Raw genomic sequence first — 12667 nt, 5'->3', positions numbered from 1 at the left:
TGAAATTGATTCAGGAATAAGTATCAATTATTGAAGCTGATAACAAAAAGTAACCAATATTTTTAACCTTTGAGGACGCGCGCCTGTATGACCTTTAAACTGCACTCGCACTTGCGCTGAATACGAGGAGCGAGGTTTTTTAGTATTGTTGCACTTTTTACAACGGCGCGCGTCCGGTTAAATGATGGATCCGATTGGATCGAACATTTTGATATGTTAGCAGAGGAAAGTATTAGCTAACACAAATCCCAAGAATTGAACTGAGGGAAAGTCATTAGAAATAACCTATTAAAGAACCTAGGCGTTACTTGTGTCCACCTACTTACTGACCAGATTACAAAGAGTATAACCACCGTCAGTGGTATAACGCAAAATAGTTTGCACGCTAATCTGTTTCCTTCTCTAAGAGTCAGTGAAGTGTACTGGTGCTTATATTAGAGTGAACAGAGGGAGCAGAGGCTTTCCCCAAGTATTTATATTTAATTAAAACTAATAGTAATACGATTCACACAGATAAATAATTTATTGCTGCTGTTAATGGAGAACAAAAAAAATATGTATTCTAATGATAATAACTTTTGGCGGCCTCAAAATCCAGGTTGGGACTTGGGTCAAACGTCCGAACTCGCTAATTCATGATGCGGGAAGGGATCTGCCAGAAGCGGTTCATGAACTGTCACCACCCCACTTGTTTGTATGTCCAAAGTCCAATCTTCGATCCATCGATCCAAAGTTCGATTCAAACCGGTTCATTCAAATGCTGAAAAATGTGAAAATTAGCGTATTTTTGTTTTGTATAACATTAATCAAATACCTAACTGAACTTCAACCTCAACCGCAAGTGAGAAAGCTTCGGTGTCAATAAAGATTTTCAGCTGCCATCAACACAACGTAGCTGGTTACTAGGCCAACCACCGTACCATCCTAGCTACCACCATATACGTTTGCTCTCGTAACGCTTTTCTTCATTCTGCTAGTGTGAGGATTTGATAAATGATTTGCATCAATGATGCAGTATTTTCATCGAAATGATAGGCACAAGTCATGGCAATGCTGATTTGAAAAATAAGGAGCGCGCATTCTCCTGCTCCTAGTTTTTTGGATCAATGCAATGCAATGCAAAGGAAATTTTGAAGACTGCTCCCATTAGTGTTCAAATACATTGGTGTTGCAGTGTAACCAGAGCCGTAGCGTAGTCCCATGGCGCCCTTGGAAAGCATACAGATTGGCGCCCCACGACAATTGGTGATTGTGATTTTTAAAAAGATTGTAGTTATTCATTTTTTTTTTTTAATGTTTAAAAGTTGGGTTTTGGTGTTTCGAAAAAACAAGTTGTCCCTCGATTTTTTATTTTCTTAGAGTACTTTTCATTCGTGTTTTTCTTTTATTGTTCAATGGATGTCACTTAGTTTTTTTTCCAAAATTTATTTCTCTTGTACGAATATCAGTGCAAACATATTTTATATTTCAAGAATTTCACTAAGACCAACATAATAATAAGAAATGACATAAATGATGAATACATTTCTTCAAGATATCTTACAGATTTTTTTCTTTCCTGGGTTTTTTGTTCAACTGAATGATGTTTAAAAAATATACTCAATTGATTTTCAAGGGTTTTCAGGAAAACTCAAACGATTTATTTTACAAATTTTCGGCGATTAGCTCAATTGGTTTTACCAGAATTTTTCCATTAAACAGATCTTCTGAAGTTTAATTACAATATTTCACAGAAGATCTGTGACAAACTTTTCATTAATCATTAGACAAGCTATAGACAGGATAACCCAACATACATTTTTGCTGTAGGATGCAATATACCACTCTTAAGCAAGGTTTAGTTAAAGAAACTGCTATATAGCTGGTTCTGCTCTCGAGGTATTCCCGAAGAAATTTCGATATGAGCTTTTATTGGAATCTGTGCAATAATTCCTGCTGGTATTACTAAACAAAATTATGCAGGAATCTCTGAAGGAATTCTGCTGGAATATCCGGTTCATCTGAAAATCCAGGAGACATTTCAGCAAGAATTTCTAACGGAATTCATGTAATAATTTTTACAGGAATTTCTGTAGTAGTTTGTAAAGAAATATATGAAGGAATGCCTGTAGGAATTCGTGGAGAACCCCTGGAAGAATTTCGGAAATACTGCTGAAATTTTTGAAGGAATCCCGGTAAAAGTTTCTTAAAGAATCTCTTGAGGATTTTTTACAAATAATCCGTAGAAAATTTTATGAAGAAATCCCAGAGAAATTTTTGAAGGAATCCATGGAAGCTTTCAATCGAATTCTTTAAAGAAATTTTGTTACAAATCAATGGTAGATTTTCAAACGAAAAACCTAGTGATGTCTGAAGAAATTCTATATTTACGGTTTTCTGAAGGAATTTATTATGAAATTCATAAAATGTTTTCCATGGAAATTCTACCAGAAATGTTTGGATCTCTAGTGAACATGGAACAATTTTTGAAGATTTTCCAAGCTCTTCTAATGTTGTCGTTGCCTTTTTCTGAAGGAATTTATAGAACACTTTTTGGTAAAATATTTGGTCAAATTATTTACTAAAGAAATCTATAAAATATTTTCTAAAAAAATAACAGGAAGAATTTCTGAACGAATGCTTAAAGGCATTGCTGAAGAAATCCCTGCAGAGCACTTGTTCTCCATAGATTGAAGAAATAGTGCGCCGAAGACATCAACCTGATCTGATGCAATCGCGCACTTTTATTTACGTTTTCGCACTTATAATGTCGCAGTTCGCAGTCCAGTAGTGAACTAAATGCGGTATATAATTAGCATCATCCAGTTTCCTTCTAGCCTTAGGCCTTTTCGGCGCCCCTCTGAGGTTGGCGCCCTTGGCGGGGGCCAACCTGGCCAACCCCACGCTACGGCTCTGAGTGTAACTAAACCCCATTTATTGGAACCAATTCAACATCTTATCTATATTTACACTCCTGCTTTATCGACATCGAATTCATGTGTACTTATTCTAGGCCTATTCTACTTCATTTCCCTCTCACTCACTAGCTAACAGTTCATTCGTGCGGTACTCAGAAAATGTGTGGTGCGGTGTTCATTTGCCAAGGGGCAACTCAAACTTTATGCTGCAGCCTACTGCCGGGCGTTTACGCGTATGGCTAACGGTAGAGGCTAATTTGCAGCGGCCACGCTAGCTCGATTGGCTAAGGCTAGGGGCAAGATCTCACCATGCGCATGGGAAAAAGAAAGCATGCATGCTACTTACGGTTTGGACGCCGTCTATCTACGTGGGGGCATTTGCGGCTACGGTGCAATTCTGCGCGCGTGCAAAACGCGCTCTCCCGTTGACTCCTGATGGGAATCTCCTACTTCACTTCGCTGGTGTGGCCGTTCTCAAACGGCGCCTCCCACGGGGATTTGTGGTCTTATCGACGGGGTACGGCCGTCACACCGACGATCGTCACCGCCGGTGGTGTAGTGGACTCGGTCGTGCTTGCCACGCTGGTCGTCGCCGGATCGAATCCGATAGAAAAACTTTTTGATCGCTGGTTTCCACTCGGGACACTTTCGGAATTGACGCTGGCCGGCTCAAAGCCGGACCCGTTGCTACTGCCCAGCCTAGGGCGCGGGAAAAACGTACGCTGCCCTCTCCGGCCACGTGTACCGCCGGGTACACGTCTTCGTAGCAGGAAGGCGGGACGAAAACGGTTGTTCTTGAAACGGGGGGTGGTGGTGTGCCGGGCTTCCGCAACTTGCCACATATCTAACAAAAAGACACCAATGCCGGGTATTGAACACCGCACGTGACACTACTATGCACATATGCCTTACCGCTTTATCCGCAAGTCTACGCTCGCACCAGAAAACCGCAAAAATTGCACTATGCACTATCTGCCTAGCTACTAACTATTTAGAGGGAAATTAAACGGGAAAATCTAAATTAGTAAATTTGAAGCACTTTCACACTTGAACTAAGTTCACCTTCTTCAACACACCACGGCGCGAATTACTGCTCGGACCGTTCTCGACTCTTCCGCGGACCTGAACGAAGTGATCGAGCAAAGTCTCAAGGTCCTCAGATAAAGCGCGAGTTCTAAAAACGAAGTTAATTTCGCGAAGAACTCAAATTCGCCTTCACGCACACCAAAATCCTTAATTGTCGGGAGAAAGCATCCCCTTTCCCCAAAGTAGATCCGAACTTCCAATTCATTGCCCACCCGAAGATATTCAAAGGCAGGTCGGGTCAACGATACTTGAATAGAACTTGGACAGGTCGATGCCCGTAGATCATCACATGGTCGCTTAGAATTAACGGATAGTGAACTAGTTGGTTCTGTGTCTTATTTCATATAAACTATTTATATAATTTACTAGCTGGCCCGGCAAACTTTGTCTTGCCCGGTTGTGGTGGTTTGACAACTGTTGAGCTCAAAATATCACCGCACTCTAGATTGGTTTCATTTTTCATCTTGTTGATTTCCTTCCCAGCTCATAAAAATCAGTACTTTATCAATTTTCTTACTTTTAGCTGATTTTCGTAACTTTTTCTGCATATAAACACAGCCACCATGAATACGAATCAAACCCTGCATAAGTCATCCTGATCGGTTCACCCGTTCGTGAGTTTTGTTGCCTCAAAGGGGCTTCAAACTCATTTTTATATATATAGATAACTAAATATAATGTTGAAAAATATAGTATAGCATAATTATTTATCAACTTGAACTCAATGATAACGCAATTTTCGATAACGTGCTATGTGTTATCGATTTGTTATCTTTACTCGGGTTCATTGTGACTCTCATCTCAAAGACATTCGTTTGGGTCAAACGTGCCTCTGGAGCCGACCTACTGATGCAAAATATATGTATATGGATAGATCAAACGTAATTTGATCAAATAGCGCCCAGCAATTTCCTTAGAGACTAGGAGACTTGAACGCCCAATGGTCTATTCACAGATTAGTAAGTTTTGCTAATACCGTGGAAAATGAAGCATGTTGCACCGTCTTCCATTCTGATCTATTGTTCGTGCACGTTCAGGAGAGTTGTTATCCTATGCTGCCGTAATTCTGCAAAGTGACGTAAGCGCCATTCAAAATGTCGATATTTTTTGGTATATTATATATAATATCTGGTGTAAAAATAACACTGTGGTATGCCTGCTGTATTAGAATGCAAGATCTAGTCGTAATCTATCATCTATGGAAAGAAACTTAGAGGTTGAGCAAGAGTTTTATGCATAATAACCAAAAAATGGGCCAAAACTATCAATGTCGCTTACGTCACTTTGCAGAATTACGGCAGTATGATGAACTGGTTGGTTTTAGGTTAGCCCGTTAGGCGGTTTCAATAATTCATAGTGTTGCCGAGGTAGAATTTTACTGGATTTCTTTGAGCAGATGGAGCACACTGGTGGTTACTTGGGTCAGCTGAAACTAGAATAGTTTGTTTCATTTTAGTGTTCATTTTTCATTTTAAAACACTTGACAATAATAATTATCGGCTTCGGTTAAACCCGGATTTAGTTTGCTTTTATTACAAATTCTAACAAACTTACTGTGATCGACTGGTGCTCAACGCACTTGGTACTATCGCTACTTCTTACTCGTTTTATTTGTATCACCTACAGTGAAGCTAATAGCATAATAGCAAAATGGCTGATTTCCACCGCAACACATAGAAATTTTTAACTTGTGATCTCGAGAATAGAACTACATAAAAGACTCAGCTCCATATAACCACAGCTGTAAATTACGTGAGCCGTGAAATACGATCACCCATAATTAGCGGAAATTGTTTCTACTGTGAGCTCCGGTCCTTTATAAAATGAAACATAAACTATGCTCAAAGAACACTCGCAAACATTTGGAGTTTTTGAATTACGAGTGCTAAGGATGATCTATGGCGCTGTACAAGATCACGGTGTGTGGCGTCAGAGGGTGAGCCACGTGCTCGCTACGCTCTGCGGTTGCCAAAGCCAGAAGGATACGGTGGGCAGGATATACTACTAGTATGCCGAATATCAAGCCATTAAACATAGACATTATTAGAATGTTGCATATTGGAATGCCTAAAAACTGTTGAAAAATATCCAAGGATAAACTACTAGTAGATTTTTTAGTAATTACTAATGTAAACCCTATCTGAAACATTTCAAACTGTATTTTTTATATTAAGAGAATATCAACTGTTCCTTGCATCATGATCAGTCATCCAAAATAGATTGACATAGCTCATAGAAATAAGGTAGCTGCACAACGCATGAAAGCTCATGTGTTTACAAGCATAGTGATTTCGGGCGTTAATTGTCGAGATAATTTTGTGTGTTATACAGTTTGTTAAACCACCCACGCGTTGTTATTGAGTTCTGTGTTTGTTTCGCTAATCGTATTTACTTGTGATCGTTTGATTCGCCGCGCCGTAGTGAGAATATCTCCAAATCAGTTTTTGGGTTTTAGAAGTGTTTTTGTTGTTTTGCTGAGGAATTCTTCTACCCCTACCTACCCCCCTCGCCGATTTTTTCGATCGCAGCGACATCTGGCGGATTCCAAAGCAACCTTTATACGAGCTTTACCACACGCGTAACGCAGTTGCAAGCATACAGCAAAAAAGTTCATATACTGTCCCTCTACCGGTTAGTAGCGAAAATGGATTCAAATTGCAATCAATGCTCCGGAGCGATCAAAACGATTGAGCTTGTGCAATGTGGATATTGCCATCAATCAGCGCATTTGAAATGTGTTGGTTTGAAAAGACCGAGCATGGAAGTAGTGAATGAGAACAGAAACATTCTATGGTTCTGCGACCAATGCATGATCAGAATCGAGTACTTAAGCAATAATCCAATCCAGTCGACACAAGAAGTTGTGGAAGTTGTTTCTAATGCTTTTCGTGATACATTCGATGAATTGAAGGTCGAGATCAAGGAAACCAAAGAACTTGCAAAATCTCTGGCTGAAAGACAAACTTCCAATGACCCGTCTGGCATTGAGCGAGGTCGTACTGCTTGGCCTAGTATTAAACGATCCCGAGACATCGCTGAAAAGAGCACTCCAAAATCACGACCCGACTCTAAGCTGATTGGAGGAACAAAAGAAATCGAGAATGGGCAGCTTACTGTGGAGACGGTTGCAAAGCCACCAGAAAAGTTCTGGTTGTACCTATCAAGGATTGCTCGTCATGTTACCGAGGACGATGTGTCTGAGCTCGTAAAAAAATGCCTTCAAACCCAGCAGCCTATTGATGTGCGGAAGCTTGTGCGTAAGGACGCCGATTTGAAGCAGTTTGCTTTCATCTCTTTCGTCGAAAAGAGCCTTAAGGATAAAGCGCTCGACCCATCAGTCTGGCCAAAAGGGATTTTCTTCAGGGAGTTTGAGAACCTTCAAACTAACCGGGATTTTTGGGGACCAACGAAAATACCTCGAATGGACACTGGGACACCATCGATGATTACTCCTTCTCCAATCGTCGATTTAACCCCAATGCAATAAGCAACCACCACCGATATTTACTGTTTGACCGATGCATTGTTAATCATCATGATTTTGGACCTGACCACCAATCGAGACGCACCGTAGAAAGCTTTTTGGAAGCCCCTGATCTCCTCAACTCAGTCCTGCCTATTGCTGCCAGCGATCATCACAGTCGTCTCGATCCTGCAGTTGAGGAATGTGACGGGGTCTTCCAAAAAGCTTGCATAGGCAAGTATAATGTTGAGTTGAATGTTGGAGAACGTACTCTGTGTGATGTTTCCTCACATCTCTATAGACCATCAGCTAAACGCCGACATTCCGTTGGTGATCGCTCGGAATCCTGCAACCATCATTCACCACCGGAACGCACAAATTCGAAAAGCATTATGGAAGCCCCTAGTCCCTCCATCACGGTCGCGCACTCGCCGCCAGCGTTCAACAGTCGTTCCGGACCTGTGCTTGGAAAGGACGATGGGGTCTTCCAAACACCGATTGAAGGCAAGTACGATTTGATGTGGACTTCGACCCTGCCTGAAAATGCTTTGATTTCCGCAGTCATGACTGGCCCATTAGCCGAAGAGAGCAGTTTGTTCAACGACAGTAGCCAGTACGTATCCATCTCTAGAACAGCTCAGTGGAACCATGAGCATCACCCGAGACGCACCGTGGAAAGCTTTTTGGAAGCCCCTGATCTCCTCAACGCAGTCCTGCCAAATGCTGCCAGCGATCGTCGCAGTCGTCTCGGTCCTGCAGTTGAGGAACGTGACGGGGTCTTCCAAGAAGCTTGCGTAGGCAAGTATAATGTGGACTCGATTGTCGAAGAACGTACTCTGTGTGAGGTTTCCTCCCCCATCTACAGATCATCAACTACTCACAGCACCAACGGGAATGAAAGATGTCAGCATTCATCACCGGAACGCACGATTTCAACCAGCATTGTGGAAGCCCCTAGTCTCCCCATCACAGTCGAGCTGTCGCAGCCAGCGCACAACAGTCGTTCCGGCCCTGTGTATGGCGTAGATGACGGGGTCTTCCAAACACCGATTGAAGGCAAGTACGATCTGCTTTGGACATCAAACCTGCCTGAAATAAGTTCGCTTTCTAGTTTCGATGCAATCTCGTCCGACCGACTACTACCGAGCTTGGTCGACAACGTTGAACCGACACAACGGGTTGATGGGACACACATTCCCGAGCCTCAAGCCTACGTCATCGAGTCTACGATCAACTGTCGCAGCGCAGAAGCTTGTGTTCCACCGCTATCGTCGCTCGGCCCTGACTCCTCTGGAGAATTTTCCCTACCAGCTCCTTTTGTCAGTAACACGTCTCCTACGCACTGCTCGCCACCTGGTCTCCGAGTTTTTTACCAAAATGTACGGGGTTTAAGGACGAAAATCGACGATTTCTTCGTAGCTGTTGCAGATACTGACTACGACGTGGTAGTACTTACCGAAACGTGGCTTGACGACCGGATCTTCTCTGCTCAATTGTTTGGTAACCGGTTTACCGTATTCCGGAATGACCGCAACCCGTCAAATAGTAATAAACTACGAGGCGGTGGAGTGCTGATTGCGGTTCGTAAGCGCTTTAGCTGTTTCCTTGACTCAGCTCTTGTTAGCGCCTCGGTTGAGCAACTATGGGTTAAAATCAAACTATCTGGTCGAAGTGTAAGCGTTGGTGCCCTGTATTTACCGCCAGATCGTAAAACTGACATGGTATACGTTGACAACCACATCAACTCCATTGGTGCTGTGTTGTCTAGACTGGAAAACAATGACTTGGCTCTTCTCTGTGGCGATTACAACCAATCTGGCTTAGTGTGGATCGTGCAGGAAAACGAAGTACCATGCATCGACGTACTCCGTTCTAGTATGCCAATATCAACTTGCACCCTTTTGGATGGTTTAGACTTCCACGGCTTGGTCCAGATCAACACAGTTTTGAATCGCAATTCTCGGATGCTTGACTTGCTACTGGTGAATGAAGCTGCTCTCTCTGACTGTTCTGTTTCCGAAGCGATGGTGCCCTTGGTCAATCTTGATGCTGATCATCCCGCTTTAGAAATAGCGATTAATATCTCTGTTCCCATTCTCTACGAAAATATTGAAGATGCGCTGGCTCTGGACTTCTCCAGAGCGGATTTTGATTCCATAACGCAAGCACTCACGCAAGTTGACTGGAATTTTCTCGACACGTGTTCTTGTGTTAATGAGGCTGTTGACGAATTTACTCATACAATGAGTCAGATAATTGCAGATCATGTTCCTCAACGACGTCCAACTCCCAAGCCAGTATGGGGTAATGGACATTTGCGAAAGTTGAAACGGTTAAGGTCCAAAGCACTTAGGAAATATAGTGTAAATAAGAATGCATTCACCAAACGCGCCTTTGCCCTGGCAAGCAATGATTATCGCAGCTACAATCGTTATCTCTACAAACGCTACACAAGACGCATGCAGTATAGGCTCCATCGTAATCCTAAGGCATTCTGGTCGTTCGTGAAAACCAAGAAAAATGAGGAAGGCCTTCCTGCCGAAATTTTCTTGGGTGAAAGACGTGCTCATTCTGCACTCGACAAGAGTAACTTGCTGGCAGACCGCTTTAAGCAAGTATTCAACGACACCACCGCCACTAATGACCAAGTTGATCTGGCACTCAGCAATACACCTAGCAATGTCTTCGCGTTCAACGTCTTCACTATTACTCCAGAGATGGTTGATTTGGCTATCAACAAGTTGAAGCATTCTAATGTTGGAGGACCAGATAATATCCCACCATGTATCCTGAAGAAATGCACTGCTGAGCTCATCTTGCCATTAGTAAAACTGTATAATCTGTCCTTGCTTCAGCGCACATTTCCGGACCGGTGGAAATCTTCTTTCATGTTTCCAGTTTTCAAGAAAGGTGACAAGCAGAACGCAGAGAATTACCGAGGGATTACATCGCTATGTGCTTGCTCCAAAGTACTGGAGATAATCGTCTACGATGCTTTCTTTGGTCACTGCAAAAACTACATATCACCGGACCAGCACGGCTTCTACCCGAAAAGATCGATCTCGACGAACCTTGCTCCTTTCATCTCTCTTTGCCTACGCAATATTGAATCGGGAGCGCAAGTGGACACCATCTACACCGACCTGAAGGCTGCATTTGACCGTGTGGATCACTCCATATTACTAGCGAAGCTTGGAAAACTTGGGGTTTCGTCGAGCTTGGTGCAGTGGTTTAAATCATACTTGACAAATCGCAAACTCTGTGTCAGATTAGGATCAGCTCACTCCGACTGCTTTAGTAACAGCTCGGGTATTCCTCAAGGTAGTAACTTGGGACCACTTCTCTTTTCCATTTTCCTGAACGATGTGGGGTTCGTGCTTCCAAATGGATGCCGCACATTCTTCGCAGACGACGTTAAGATTTTCGTAGTAGTACGATGCCTTCTAGATTGTTTGCAACTGCAGGAATTTATTAATGACTTCAGTGAATGGTGCAGTAGAAACTTCGTCACACTCAGCGTGCACAAATGCAACATCATCAGTTTCCATCGTAGGCAAAAACCAATATTGTTTGATTATACGATCAACAATGTGTCACTTCAGCACGTGGAAGTTACTCGCGATCTCGGAATATTATTGGACTCCGCTCTATCCTTTAGGCCCCATTACTGTGACATAGTTACGCGAGCGAGCAGGCAACTAGGTTTCATATTCAAGATTGCCGACGAATTTCGTGACCCACTTTGCCTTAAAGCACTGTACTGCTCTCTGGTTCGCTCTCTGTTAGAGTTTGGATCGATCATCTGGTGCCCGTACCAAAGAGTTTGGATATCTCGATTGGAGTCAATCCAGAAGAAATTTGTTCGGTATGCCCTGCGCCATCTGCCTTGGAACGATCCGAACAACCTCCCGCCTTATGAACACCGTTGTCAGCTGCTGGGTATAGACACGCTGGAACACAGGAGGTCGATCGCTCAAGCAGTATTTGTAGCTAAAGTTCTGGTTGGTGAAATTGATTCTCCTGGAATTCTTGCCGAACTACAATTATATGCTCCAGAGAGACCCCTTCGTACTAGGAACATTCTGTATCTCCCAGCTCGAGCAACGAATTACGCACTACATGACCCTGTACGGTATATGTCGTCACGCTTTAATGAGTACTACGTAGTGTTCGATTTTAACTGCTCTACCCTAAGCTTCCGACATCGGATTGAACGGCTGCTGCATGAGGAGAACAGACGTCAGCGTTGATTATGATAGTTCGTAAGATATTCTTAGTATTTTAATTATTTGATTATTGTTATTGTGCTTCTGTATTGTGACTACTTATGGTGAGATTTTTTTTTCCTGTTAATGTCAATGTTAGGAGTTTTTTATTATTATTATTATTTTTATTACTTTTTCATTAAGACATATTGTCAGATGAAACATATAAATAAACATAAACATAAACATAAACAAAAAAAAAGAAAAATATTTTTTCAACGTTTCACGTGCATATGCCCCACTGTGTATTAAAACGAAAATTTAACCGTAGATTTCCGTTTAAATGACTACAATAACTTTCTTTTATGGGGTTGAGGTACTCCAGAAAAAATCAGACTGCTACTGTGATTGTGGCATAATTTGGGCGTTAATGGGTTAAATTACATAGTTTTGAAAATACGTTATGGCACCATATTCATTATATTCTCTTCCAAGATGACTCCCAAAATTAATCCCAACATCCTAACTCGTAGTGTTTACGATCGAAAAAAAATCAAAAACGATCAAATCTTTCTAATCAAATCTCGTAGTGTTTACTCATAAAAGTGCAGAGACTTCCATTTTCTATGTTGTGTTATTTGAGGAATCCAGGTAAATCACAAAAAATAAGTGGAAGACAAGTCCCTCAAAAGAAACATTCACAAAAACAAATATTCATGTGAAATTCAGCGAGAAATCATGCATATAAAGGGAATGCTAGAGCTAGAGCACTTTCACATGAGATATCATGTAAAATTACGTTACAATCGTGTAAATTTCCGCTAATAGTCACGTAACCGGTTAGAGTCCATGATGACTATCGCGATGGTTGGTGGAAATTTACACGATGGTAATGTAGTTTTACATTATATCTTATGTAAAAGTGTAACTCTAGCATTCCCCCTCAGATTTCTCGCTGATTTTTAATTACATATTTTTTTCTGTGTTAAACTCTTGCTCCTATATCCCTATGACAG

Source organism: Aedes albopictus, chromosome 3 (assembly GCF_035046485.1).
Source record: "Aedes albopictus strain Foshan chromosome 3, AalbF5, whole genome shotgun sequence".
NCBI lineage: Eukaryota > Metazoa > Arthropoda > Insecta > Diptera > Culicidae > Aedes > Aedes albopictus.
The sequence above is the reverse complement of the archived record's forward strand: the minus strand, read 5'-3'. Positions refer to the sequence as shown.